The sequence below is a fragment of the Corylus avellana genome, chromosome 7 (assembly GCF_965113065.1).
Source record: "Corylus avellana chromosome 7, dhCorAvel1.hap1.2, whole genome shotgun sequence".
Classification (NCBI taxonomy): Eukaryota; Viridiplantae; Streptophyta; class Magnoliopsida; order Fagales; family Betulaceae; genus Corylus; species Corylus avellana.
Window position 1 is genome coordinate 16,716,091 of NC_142496.1, and position 14,978 is coordinate 16,731,068.

The 14,978-nt window shown below is 34.3% G+C and overlaps 1 pseudogene; it reads right to left on the reverse strand.

Annotated features, from left to right (window-relative positions):
• Positions 1-250: 250 nt before the first annotated feature.
• On the reverse strand, positions 251-14,395 carry LOC148584567 (disease resistance protein RPV1-like; annotated as a pseudogene).
• Between the last annotated feature and the right edge of the window lie 583 nt (positions 14,396-14,978).

Consider the following 14,978-nt stretch of genomic DNA (forward strand, 5'->3'; position numbering starts at 1 on the left):
TACGAAAAAATAAAAAATAAAAAATTCCAAGAATTATATTTAAACTTTTTATAAAGTTCAATATAATTTTTAATTAGAATTTCTCATGCGTTTTTTTTTTTTTCTCAAGGTGGGATTAACCTCACATGTTATCCTTCTATTATGAACATCACAATTTTTAGATGAATATTCAACCCTTGGAGTCAAATAACCATCTAACTTGAAGCAATATTGTTATTTTGTAAAATATATATTTTCCTAGTAGCTTAACTCATGAAAAAGAAACAAATTTAAAATTTGAAGGGATTTTTAACATAATTCTTACCATATTTTCTTCTAGAACATAACAAACATGTTCATGAAACCATAATCTACTGCGCTTGCCAGGTTCTTCAAGTGATTCTTGTTGAACAATTTCTCTACCCATTTCTTGCAGCAAGTCATGCATCTCCAATGCTTTATCCGAAAACTCAGTTATGAGACATTTATCTTTTAGCTCTTCGATGCCACTATATGAGTGAAAACCACAACTATCTACTATTTTTGTGACATATTCTACATTCTCTCCTTTGAAGAAACATGCGATGTCAAGGAAAATATTCTTTGCATTTTCATCTAATCCATCAAAACTTATTCGAAGTCTTTTTTGAATATCATCATGAGGAATTATTTTGTACTTGTCCAATTTACTTTTCCAATAAAAGATACCTTTACCTTTTAGACTCGAGCCTAGCACTTGCAAAGCTAGTGGCAATCCTCCAGCATAACACACTACATTGTTTGTGACTTTCACATAATCATCATCAGGTCTATCTCTATTAAAGGCATGCCAACTAAAGAGCTTATGAGCTTTTAAGTAACCCAATTCCTTCACCTTGTAGGTTAAAACTTGATGTTTAGTTAGTAAATGCTTATCTCTTGTTGTTATGATGATTCTACTTCTTAAACCAAACCAATTGCCTTTTCCAACTATCTTTTCTAATTGGTCTGAATGATCCACATCATCAAGAACTAGAAGTATCCTTATTAAGCAAAGCCTTTGTTGTATCAAAGTAATTCCTTGATCAACATTGTCAACCATTTGACTTGAACCTCCTAGGATTTTAGAAATGAGTTTAATTTGCAAATGGATCAGGCCCTTTTTGTTGGAAGTTTCTCTAATGTTTTCAAGAAAACAACTATCTTCAAAATGAGAAGCAATCGAGTTGTAGATGGCTTTGGCAAGAGTTGTCTTACCAATCCCGCCAGTTCTGAAGATCCCTATCATGCATTTGCTGTCATTATTCTCTATATCTAAAAGCGACTTCATATCCTGTACACGAGACTTTATTCCAATTGGATATTGGGCAACTTAAAAGTATGTATTATTAACTAATTTTGAATTCCCTTGTTCGATGATTTCGTCAATAAATTCTGGTTCATTCCTACCGATACAAAAAGATAACAAAACATACTAACTAATGAGTTACCTTCGGATAAAAAGAAGAGAAATTATGTATTAAAAAAAGTTGGAAGAGAAAGAAAAGTTAGTGATACATAACTATGAGGGGGCTTGTTATGCACCATAGCACTGTTCATACTTTTTGTAAAATAATAATAATAATAATAATAATAATTGGTATAGAAAAGTGAAAAAGTGGAATTGAAAAGTAGAAAATTTTGTTTTGTAGTAATTTTTTTATTTGAATAGTAGTAAAAAATAAATGATGTGATATAAAAATAAAAATGTTTTAATGTTTATATTTTTGAAAAAAGGAAGTGAATAGTATTTAGGGGTGGGGAGGAGTTTGACAAACAACCCCGATATGTGCGCAACAATTGGAAAGTTCATTTTCCATTTTTTTTTTTGAAGTCATGAAAAAGTTATCTAAGCAAATTATCCCATCTAAAACAAAAGAATCAGCTGAGTTTAATTAATTTTAGAACAAAGATTATTTAAAAGGTTAATTACAAGTAGACATTTTTAAATGTAAAATAGTTCACATGCATGCATTGAAACATGTGTATATGAGATGTACCATAATTAGAAGAAAAAAGAACAATATAGAAGGAAGACAGCGAAGGTGGTTAGAAATACTTGTTTCCCAAATACATCCTGGATAAATTGGCCACTTCTTTTAGGGCTCTCTTCCACCCCTCCACCTTCATTTCATAATTGGTGAACTTTTTTGCAAGTTCAGTGAATGCTTCTCCAACCCTATTGGTTTGATGCCGTACTTCCGAAGGATTTATGTCATAGAATAGTGGTAGAACTAGTATCTCCCTTGCCTTTCTGCACTCGAGGATCTTCATCAGCTCGTCCAAGCACCATCGGGACTGTTAGTTCTTGTGTTGGCTTAATTCAGTTCCAAAATGCAGAGGCTACTATTTATGGCCTCAAACACTGATATAGAATGCTCAGAATCCAATCTCTACCGTTCATAATGTAGATTCATGTGTTATGAACGTCCCTGCAAAATTTCAGCTCAATCGGACCACAAACGCCCATCGACCGGAGTTGTTGATCAAGGTTGGATAGCATTTCCAAAATGCTGTTTCACCCAATGCATGCCCTGTTTGGACAGGACTCCCCCATGTTCGGACCGCATTTCCAGAAACCCTATTTTTGCTCCGCAAGGCCGTGTCTGGGCAGCTTAGTAACCTGTCCGGACACCCCATACTTACTATGCCCAAAACCGTGTTTTTAGTGGGCCCAGGTCTAATGTTTGATGTACTGATATATATACATCATTATAGAAGAGAGAGGCACTAATTTTCGCTCCTAGAGAGTTCGTCGGAGGCTGTGCTAAGAGAGATCATATGTGGTGAGTGTTCAATTAAATCTCTTAGAGTTTTAGTTATTCCTTTGATAAATCTGTAGTTGAGAAGTCTATCGGAAGGGTCTGGTAAAGGAGAATCTTGTTGAAAAAAATTGTGAGCAAGGAGACGAGTTGTAGGCTTGTTGATCTTATAGAGCCAAGGTCTGGCAAAGGGTTTTAAGTGTTCCTAGTGTCTGTAGTCTCTGGATAATCTTTTGATTGTGATTTTCTGGGTTTGGCTGCCTCGGAAAGGTTTTACTTTTATATCGGTTTCTAAAAGGTTTCCTCTTCGTAACCAAAATATCTGTGTCTGCCTCTTTATTGCTTTATATATTTTAGGTGATTAAATTGTTTATTGCTTCATAGTATTAATTCTGCATAAATTGTAATAAACAAGTTTTTGGAGTCGGCATAGCGTTTTTCAATTGGTATCAGAGCGGGTTCACTCTGTTTGGCTTAAATTCCTGAATGAGATCCTTGACGCTTTTTTACTATGAATACATCTCAGTCCCTTGTCATTGACTCTTTTGATTTTGATGATCTTGACGATGTGTACAAGATGCTCTCTAATGAGTATAGTCAACTGTACTACAGATACAAAAAGATTTGTAAGAATTTTAAAACTATAGAACAAGAAAAAGAGTCTTTGACGAATGAATTGTCTAAATCATATGCCTTGATTGATTCTTTAAATTCTAAGATGTCTGTGCTTGTTAAAAAGAATATATCACTTGAGAATGATTTGAAAGAACTCTCACAAAAATTCTCTAGTGATAATCTGAAAAGTTTTTTTTTTGTGTTGATAACAAGCATAGTATGATTGTTGATAATGGTGTTTACTTTACTTCGCATGCTTATAAATCTGAAAGAAAAACCTTATTTGTTAAGCCTGTGAATTTTAAAGAAGTCAAGGGTAATACAGTCTCTTTGGATAAGGGCAAAACCTCTTGTTTGAATAATTGTGTGAAGCCCAAATCAAAGACTTCTTCTAAGAAACAAACTCAAGCTAAGTTTGTTTCGACATGCCACCATTGTGGGATTATTGGTCACATTAGACCAAACTGGTTTCAGTTTAAATCCCAAAGACTTTGGAAAAACTTGTCTTCTCCTAAGAAAGAAAAATGTGATATAGAGTCGGGTTTGCCTAGATCAAAGTCTAAATATATCCCTCCTCATAAAAGACAACCTTCTCAAAGGTTTGTTCCCACCTGTTATCATTGTGGCAAAGTTGGTCGTATTCGATCAAATTGTTTTAAATTGAGACCCTATGTGCATCATAAATCTAGTCCTAAGATTGTTCAAGAGTGGGTTAGGAAGGATTATAAAATTCACCCATTGAGGGGGAGTGGTAGTGATCTCACCTAGAGTTTGGGTGAGTCAATAACAAGCCTAGGATTGAGTGTTTTGCCTATTTTTGAATATCCTAGAGCATGTTATTTTTCTATGCTTTGCATTTTTTTTTGTTTTTGCTTTCTTGTTTATGCAGTGAATTGTTTTTGTTGTTACACTTTTTGTTTGAAGAGTGTATACATAGTTGTTTTGAGATTCTTGTTATGAGGTAGATTCATAAAGGATTTTTTAAGAAATTCATATATTATGATCTTTGAAGAGCCTATAGATGAGGTGTAGTGTGCGGACCACCAAGATTTTGTCTACTTGCTAATCAAGTGTTCATGAATGTGTAATGTCTTGTGAAGACCAAGAAGTAGTTATTAAACCAAATCATTATTTTGTAGTGGGACCTATAAGATGTGATGAAAGTTTAATGCTAAAGGACATTCATGTATTGCCTGTTGTAATCTCAATTCAAGCATGTTGTTTTTTTTTGCACTACATATTTGTTTGTTTTGCATTTGTTTTCATTTGTGTGCATTTCTTTTGTGAAAAATTTCAAAAACACAAAACTATGTTTGATTGTTTTCTTTTCTTTCTTTTGTCTTATGCACCTAGATAGTCCATTAATTTCTCATGTTGCTTTTTATGGATTTAATTCCTTGCGTTTTGGAATGTTCTTAATATGCATGAAATGAAAATTTGTGTCAATGGACTTGTTTTTGTGGTTATCTAAAGCTTGAGCTTATGTAGTACATTTTGCCTATGCTTTATCTCTTGTGCACATTTAAGCTTAAATTGAGGTTTTGTTTCACTTTATTTGTGAGGTCTGTTAGGCAACCATTTGAGGTTTTTGACCATATTTTTCAAATTGACCATATACTAGTTGAACACAGGGCTTAAAAATTCTTGCTTTCTCTTTTGTGATAAGCCCCAAAAGTTTAAGGACACTTTCTCAAAGAGAAAACTAAACAAAATAGTGAAACAAATAAAATCAAAAGATTATATTCCAAAAGGAATTTATTTCATTGTGTCAAACTTGTACAAAATGTTTTACAAAGAGAAATGTATAGGATGAGAGTGGCTAGGCTCTAGTATGATAAGGTTTGACTTTTGATATGATATACTGGTCAAAACCTCATGGTGGTGAAACTTTCTCCTCATTTTGTAAGTTAAAATTTTTTCTCTTTGGATGGCTTACACACACACCACAAAAGCTAGGGTTGAATGGAACATTTTTCTTTGCTTGAGTTAAGCAATATGAGTTTCGTGCCATTTGTAGCCTCATATATATTTTGCATATTTTGAGCATGTTTGGGATATTCATTGTGCAATACATGAGTCATCGATGTGTATATCATGTGTATTCATTTGACTTTTGAGGGGGAGAAACATGTTTTGCTTTTCTAGTTTCTTAGTGATAATTGAGTCATACATTAAGGGAGAGTTTTGCTAATGTTTCTTTATGATCTTGCATTCTACATCATTTTTTTTTCATGAGTTTTATTTATGTATTCTTGTTCCACATATGCCTTGATGTATTTTGTGAAGTGTTTCAGGAAACATGAAGACCTTTTATCATTTTACGACAAAAAGGGGGAGTAAATATGGGGAGATGATGGGATTGGCTCGGCATTTTGGTTTTGTCACCAAATTGCCAAAGGGGGAGTTTGTTAGTTCTTGTGTTGGCTTAATTCAGTTCCAAAATGAAGATGCTACTGCTCATGGGCTCAAACACTGACATAGAATGCTCAGAATCCAATCTCCACCGTTCATAATGTAGATTCATGTGTTATGAATGTCCCTGCCAAATTTCAGCTCAATCGGACCAAAAATGCCCATCGATCAGAGTTGTTGATCAAGGCTGGACAGCATTTCCAAAATGTTGTTCCACCCATTGCATGCCCTGTTCAGACAAGCCTTCCCCGTGTCTTGACCGCATTTCTAGAAACCATATTTTTGCTCCGCAAGGCCGTGTCCGGACAGCCCATTAACCTGTCCGGATACCCCGTACCTATTATGCCCAAAAACGTGTTTTTAGTGGGCCTAGGTCTAGGGTTTGATGTACTGATATATATACATTATTATAGAAGAGAGAGGCATGAATATTCACCCCCAAAGAGTTCGTCGGAGGTTGTGCTAAGAGAGATCATATGTGGTGAGCGTTCAATTCAATCTCTTAGAGTTTTAGTTGTTCCTTTGATAAATTTGTAGTTGAGAAGTCTATCGGAAGGGTCCGGTAAAGGAGAATCACGTTGAAGAAGATTGTGAGCATGGATACGAGTTGTAGGCTTGTCAATCTTACAGAACCAAGGTCTTACAAAGGGTTGTAAGTGTTCCTAGTGTTTGTAATCTCTAGATAATCTTTTGATAGTGATTTCCTGGGTTTGGCTGCCCCGAAGAGGTTTTACTTTTAGATCGGTTTTTAAAAGGTTTCCTCTTCGTAATCAAATATATCTGTGTCTGCCTCTTTCTTTCTTTATATATTTTGGGTGATTGAATTGTTTATTGCTTCATAGTATTAATTTTGCGTAAATTGTGATAAACAAGTTTTTGGAGTAGGCATAGCATTTTTCAGGGATGATGCGTAGTTTTTAGAGAGTACAATGATTGAAATCTTTGACTTTTCAATGGCTTTGACAAGTGCCGGTGAAATTTCCACTTTGCTTCAAAGTTTGTCATCCATGAAGGTGTTGATTCCTTTTCGACGTAAATATGTGTATAGATGAGCAGTGAAAGTTTTACGAGTATCATCGCCTCTAAAACTCAAGAATACATCCCATTGAAATATGGAAAAAGCGAATGACGAAGATGCTGTGTGGAAGGCGATGGACGAAGTTGCAAGAGTACTAGTTAGTAGAGAAAATTGAGAGAGAATTGTAGAACCGCTAGCTATACCTCCCTAATTATGCAAGTTTGTCAAGATAATAATGCAAGTTGTCACATGCTCGCGACACGTCAAATTAAAGAAAAATGAGAAACTTGTCGGCAACGGCAACAAGCTTATAAAGATGGACTTTGACCAGCTTTATGGGAGTTTTCTGCTGCAAATGACAAACCCACTACATTAAAGAGAAACAACTTGAACTGTGCACACAACCACATACAGGCTAATTGTTGGGTTGTTGACTATTTTTGGAGGGGCCATTAGCCAAACATATAAGACTTATTTTTTTTTTTTTCCCAGCTTTAGTTGGGGCCATCGCTCTTATTGGTCTCCACGTGGCTTCGTCACTTCTTAAAACTCTTCATGTGAGCATAAATGACACAACTCTCCACCTTCATTTTTGGTCTAAACTTATTATAGAAAACCCTGCAAATGCATAGAAAGCCCTCTAAATGGAGGATTGAGATCCCTTAGAATTCTTTTGAAATTTGATATTCTCAAATTTATAAAAAATAGCTGTTCATTTCATCTAAATGTCTAAAGTAAGCCATGTTTTAGCATTTAATGAGAAAACATGACTTATTTTAGACGTTTAGATGAGATGAATGGCTGAGAATCTTAAATTTAAAGGGAATTCTAGGGGATCTCAATCCCCAAATGTCATATTAGTACTAATAATAATACAACACATTTTTCTTATAATAAAAAAAGAAAAAACAAAAAAAAAATATAAAAAATATAAAAATATAAAATCAAAATAATATTTATAGGGTTTGGTTGGACCACTCCAAATTGGCCAACGAGGTAGCTGAACCACCCCTAAGGATTTAGGATGGTTGGGCATGGTTTTTGTCAAAATTTCAAATAAAAGTTCAAGATAGGGAGTTATTTGTCATTTATACTTTTCGTATTGAGTCTTAAGTAATTTTTTGGGAAAACTTCACTTAACCCCCTTCAATTGTCATCACTTTTGCAATGTCCCCATAAAGTTTAATTTCTCATAATTTAGTGTATCTATCTTTCAATTGTTTGCAATCTCACCCATCCACTAAATTTTTCCAATATACTCCATTTTGTTTTAGGAAAAATAAGAAAAGAAAAAAATTACAAAGATTAAGGAGGTTGTTCGCATTTAACAGCGTGTAAAAAAATTTAAATATTTTTTTCTAAAAAGGAGTATGTTGTTGGGATTTAATGGAAAATCCCAACAAAATCTATTGGTGATTTTAAAAGAAACATTTTAAAAGCCATTGGTGAATTAATATTGACTTTAAATCTAGAGATTATCATTATTGACTTTTAATCTATTGGTGATTTTAAAAGTCACATCACAGTTGGGAGGACACTAGGAGAACACTTGAAGAACATATAGCATTTCCTTTTGTATTATTATATTTTTTCAAAGTCCACCTTGTGGGCATGAGGGAAGAAGGAAACATAATGAAGAGAAGAGGAGACGTAAGGAAAGACTTGTGTGTTTTGTTTGTAACTTCCATTTGGAGAATTGGGTCTGTTGTCTATTCAAGCGTACGTGGACGGAAATGGCCGAGCAAAGCATTTGAGAGAATTACCTGACCTCCCTCGACTCTATTAACCATCATCATATGATTGCCATAAGTACTGAGAAAGAGAAAAAGATGGTAACTACAACTAAGGAAATTACTTGTGTAATGAAATCATATGAGCAAATCATGTTTAGGTTTAAAGTGTAGAAGACAAAAAACAGAAAAGCAAGTAATATGGTATTTAATGCTGTCAAAGGAAACGTTCACACTAATGCAAACAAAGGAAATATTCATTTATTCTTGTTAATTTCTCTTTAATATATATTTGGTGTATATAAGTGTGTCAGTGATTTTTTTTTTTTTTTGAAAAGAATTACATCATCTTTGATTCTTTATTCATATAAAAAAATAAGAGCATGACGCCCTAACAAAACTAGGTCACTGATACATCTTGAAATTTTTTCAATCCAAACCTGATCTATACTTTGGTAGACAACCAATTTGACTAGTTCATGGGCAGCAACATTTGTCTCCCTTTTTATATGAACAATTTGCCACTTTGAACATCTTTGATATCAGCCAGATTCCACAATGTGGCCATATCTTCTCTAGTTTTGTCTCTTAACATTGATTGCGTTCACTATCGTGGGGGGCTTTCTAGCATGGATAGAAAGGCTCACCATTCCTTTTTTTTTTTTTTTTCTTTTTTCATCCTGTCCTGCAATCTTCTTATATACTTCATATGATGGCACTGCCCCTTTTGCTACAATATTAGGGTCTAAAAAATCCCCCACCATGAACTAGCATGTTCTGGCGAAACCAAATTTTTCTAGAAATTACAACAAAGAGCTCAAATTCTTCAATGGAACATTCAGATTGTAATGCCTCCACAAGCTGCTTGAAATCAAATTCTTCCCTTGAATTGGGGTCCTTTTGTAGTGGTCCTAATTAAACCGAGTGAAAATGACAATTCATATAAGAAAGTTGGTTGATCTTTTCCATGGCAATGAGCTCAACTTAACAAAAAACGGGGATGAATGAAAGAACATACAAACCAAGGTTTACTTACACATTTAGAAATTGAAAGAAGGTTTACTCAATTATGTTTGCATTGATCAGTGAGGATCTTCTACAAAACCATGGCCTACTTTTCCTTCCCTTTTTCAACCGCTACATCACCATGGTTGCCTCATGGCTGGACTGAATATTGCACAATCTTCTCTTGCTGCTTTGAGTATTATTAAAGGTATGATATTTAACACAAATCTGTGCATTTGTTTATAAGCTTATAAACAAGATTTGCAATGACTTTAGTTGTAGTATCTCTTGGATGACAACTCTTTTTGGATATTGAATTTTGGTTAAGATCACAAATACTGGATTTTGTTTTTCTTTATAAATTGAATAAAGATTATCTAGATTCGTTAAACATTATAAATATTATTTAATTAAAAGTTTAGATTTAACTGACTCAACATATATATAACCTTCTTATTTTTTATAGATGAGATATAGTACATGGAAAACATAAGGAAACTAGGAAAAAAATAAATAAAAAGACTCCGAACACACCTATAATTGTTAAGAATTAGGCTATTTAATAGGAACACATTTTGCATTATTTCTAACAATAGTGAGGTTGACTATATAGGTGTTTACCAAATAATGTGTTTAGGGTGAACACCAATTTCAGATGCTCAGCGGATTTAATCTACCCCTCTTTGTGCATATTAAATAGTAACACGGTAGCAAAATAATAATCAGGCAAACCCACAAGCAAGGCACCAAGATTTTTACGTGGAAAACCCTCAAATGCAAAGGTAAAAACCACGGGACCTAGTCCAATTAAATCTTCCACTATCAACAATAATGAGTTTACAATTGTCTTCCCTTGAGAAATATCTAGAGGTTATCACCACATCAAGAGTACATGCATTCTTGGATTAAACATAAATTCATCACCCAAAAGTGTATTCCAACAAGAATAAAGAAAGATCTCACCAAGTAGGTATTAGCAACCAAGCGATTGGACAGGAATTCCAATGATCGACACCAGTCAATACGTAGCACTCATCGTCAGGAGCAACACTCTAAAATTGCATCAAGATCAGACCACAAAAGAACCTCCAATCTTTGACGGATGTGAATAGTCTAAACCCCTTTTTTTTTCTCCTTTTTCTTTTTCTTTCTCTCCCTACGCAGCACTCTTACTTTTCTTCTCCTTATTTTTCTCTTCTTTTTGTCTCTTATAAACACATGTATAGTGTGTTAGAATTCTACTACAAACAAAACTCTTTGTTTTGTTGTAGTCCATGTGGTCCCCACATAAGAGGGGCCACCCAACAACTCTCGCCAAAGCCACCTACAACTCAATTGCCACACAGTTTGAAGGTGGTTGTTTTCTTGAAAACACTAGAGAAACTTCTGGCCAAATGCACGGTTTAATCCGTTTGTAAAATAAACTTCTTTCTAAGATCCTAGGTGATGTAAGTCTAATGATTAACAATCTTGATCAACGAATTACTTTGATACAATATAGGCTTTGCTGGTTGAGGGTATTGGTACTTCTAGTTCTTGATGATGTGGATCAATTAGTTCAATTAGAAATTTTAGCTGGAAAAGGTAATTGGTTTGGCTTAGGAAGTAAAATTATCATAACAACAAGAGATAAAGATTTACTTCGTGCACACGGAGTTGATTCAGTATACCAGGTGAATAAGTTGGATCACAATGAAGCACTTCAACTCTTCAGTCGAAATGCATTTAAAAGTGGCGAACCTAACAATGATTTTATGGAACTCACAGAACATGTAATAGGTTATGCAAGGGGCCTTCCACATGCTTTAGTATTGCAAGGTTCAAATCTATCTAGTAAAAGCTTGCATGAATGGAAAAGTGCATTGAATAGGTATAAAAGCATTCCTAATAAAAAAAACATTCACTGTATACTTAGAATAAGTTATGTGGGTTGGAGGACAATGTGAAAGATATTTTCCTTGACATTGCATATTTTTTCAAAGAAGAAAAGTAGGTAATGTCAGGAAAATACTAGACAAGGGTGATTTCCTTTCAGATTATGGTATAAAAGTGCTTGTGGATAACTCTCTCACATCTATTGATGAGTTTGAGAGATTAACTATACATGACTTGCTATAAGAAGTGGGTAGAGAAATTGTTTGACAAGAATCACCCAAAGAACCCGGCAAACGTAGTAGGTTGTAGTTTCATAAAGATATTCGTCATGTCCTAGAAAAAAGTATGCTAAGACTTAATGTTAAAAAACTTTTATAATTTACAATAGTTTCTTTTTCATAAGTAACAATTTGCTCCCTGCAGTCAAATTCGATCAAAACACTTGACGGATTCCGTTAGTGTGCCACATGAGAGCCAATAAAATGACGACATGTGTCACTATATATATTCCAATAATAAAATGAGTAATTTGTTAATAATTTGTTAGAAACATCTTTATGAAACTACAACCTACTACGTTTGCCAGGTTCTTTGGGTGATTCTTGTCGAACAATTTCTCTTCCCACTTCTTGTAGCGAATCATGCATAGTTAATCTCTCAAACTCATCAATAGATATGAGAGACTTATCCACAGGCACTTTTATACCATAATCTGAAAAGAAATCACCCTTGTCTAGTATTTTCCTTGCATTTCCTACTTTTTCTCCTTTAAAAAATATGCAATGTCAAGGAAAATATCTTTCACAATATCCTCCAACCCATCATAACTTATTCTAAGTATATCGTGAATTTTTTTTTATTATGAATGCTTTTATACCTCTCCAATGCACTTTTCCATTCATGCAAGCTTTTACTAGATAGATCCAAACCCAGCAATACTAAAGCCAGTGGAAGGCCCCTGGCATCACTAGATAGATCCGAACCCATCATAACTTATTCTAAATATCTCATGAATATTTTTTATTTGGAATGCTTTTATACCTTTCCAATGCACTTTTCCATCCATGAATTTTATCAAATTATTTCAGAGTGGTGGATTAGTGATTCAAAAGAAGATGAAGAAAAAAAAAATTGAAAAAAAAAAAAAGATCTAAAGAAAAGATTGAAAGAGAAGAAGAAGAAAAAAACAACGGTTGGTGCTAAGGTCGAAGGTATACTATGGGAAAAAAATATAAGTGCTTTATTGAAAGAAAATTGGAGAGAGAAATTAATTGAACATACAAAAGAAGCCGAAGTCCCATTTATCTTGAAATACTTCTCACTTTTACCATCACCTTTTTGCTATTTATTTCCCTTTTCTTTAACCCTATGTTATGTCCCAATAAAAGTCCTTATTTGATCTTAAGGAGTGTATGGTTCAGGCATGTTCATGACTAATCAATGAGTGTGGTGTAAATTATTTTCGGCATCCTTTCATGGGGCTACTTGTTCTTTCTTGATTAAGCATTTTTCATATGATTTATATGTGAGATATTTACCTTTGCTTACATTATTCCACTCACATATTCTTGAGAGTGTTACACCTATTTCTGAGTGATTTTAATTGTTGAGTGTTAACACTGGTAAGGCTTGAATCAAAACATACTTTCCAATAGAAATTCTATTTCATGTTTATTTGGACACTGAGAGAGTGTTTGCGTTAGCTATAATATTCATTCACTTTGAGTTATGCAGGAACAGGAAATTTCTTTAGTAGTTGTTGGTATTTTGACTTTTTCTTTCCTTGAGTACTTGTTCTTATGCTTTGTTTTGAATTGCTGGAGACTGGGGATGAGCATAATAGCTTAAATTAAAGTGTCTATTAAAATAAACTTTATCCAACCTTATTTCAAATTAATTCTTGCATTTTATATTTAATTGTGGAATAATATTTAATTATTAAATGTGAGCTTCAAATGATATTATAATGCAAGTTATTGCCTCTTATAGAAAAAAAAAAAAAAAAAAAAAAAAAAAAGAATAAAAGAAAAGAAAGCCGAAGGAGACTTTTCTAATGAATTTGCAAAGCCATGCGTTGGTGGGAACTAGCCAAACAAAGACGAAGAAAGAAGACTTAAAAGGGGAAAAACTAACGTGGGGCCCGCAATAAAATAAGAAAACAAAAGAAATTGGACACAGCATGCGACACAAAAGGTCAAGACTGACTACAAATCCCCTATAGAAGGATTCTTATTATTTTGAAAAGGAGAAGAGCCACAGTGCCGGTTTTGGCTGAGAGAAGAGGGCATACTGCACAAAAGAAAAGAAAATAACAAAGCAGAGGGCTTCATGCGACTATTGTTGAGTATTTAGGGATTTATTCTTAATATTGAAGTTATTTCTTTTCTATGTCTTTTTATTTATACATTGTTAAGTATTTTAATATTATGAGTAGCTAAGCCTCTAGCTAAGGCTAGGGGTGAAGCCTGGTATTTTTATTAATTGTTCTTCATAGATTAAAGACTAAATTTTGGGGATGCTTTTTAATTTGAGAATAATTGCACGTGACAAGTTTATTTTGACTCATTATGATTTTTGTTTATATCAAATGCTTTCTTTGTTTGATTTGTTATGATTGAAAAATATATTGAATGCTTAATTTATTGTCACATTGTTATTAAAAAAATCAAATTCTCAACAAATCCTTGTTCGAAACCTTGCAAGACGACTGTCCAGAGTGGCCGAAAATGACGCCATTGAAGTTACCATGCACTGTTCGAAGAATTAGATCGTGCTGCCTCTTGCCGACACAATGATCCAATTACCTCGATCATTGCACCAAACCACAGATCTGCCGCCTCCAAGTTCAATCCACCGAGAACGCTGCCACCTGAGCCCTGACGTGTTGCAGTTCTATTTTTGTGATGCATACACTCCACGTGCAGCCTTCTCCTTGGCGCGTCAGCCATGAGCTGGTAGAGCTTCTCTAGACCCTTCGCCATGTGGCATTCAACCCTAGCGTTATGGCAATTATAGGCCACATTAGCCCTAGAGTAGTGTCAACCCTAGTGCCACGTCAGCACCTACGCAACGTCAACGCTTCTACCACATCAGCACACTGCCATGCCAGCACTTTGTCAAGCCTGATTTGACCATTGACTTTGACCACATTGTTTGATGGTTGAATATTGACTTTGACTGTTCTTGCAAGGGTTGGCAAGGTGTTTTCTACTTATCTTTTCGTCCTGATTTCATATGGCACAAAACGTGATTCTTTATCATGTTCATGCTATATTGGACGGCACAAACTATACTCTAGTTGGCACAAATTACACTCTGATTTTGCATTGGAAATCTCTAGATGACACAAATCTCTAGATGCCTAGTCCCAATCTATGAATAGTTTTCTTAAAGGTTGCAAGCTTTTGTTTTATGGGACAAGGGATGCCAAAGAGCCCATTAAAGGCACTACTTAAATTGATGAAGCTTTCCTTACTCACCTCATTGATTGGGATAGCAATCATCATCAGATTTTGACGTGGTTCCACAACACCACTATTCCATCCTATTTCCGTGCTATTTGGT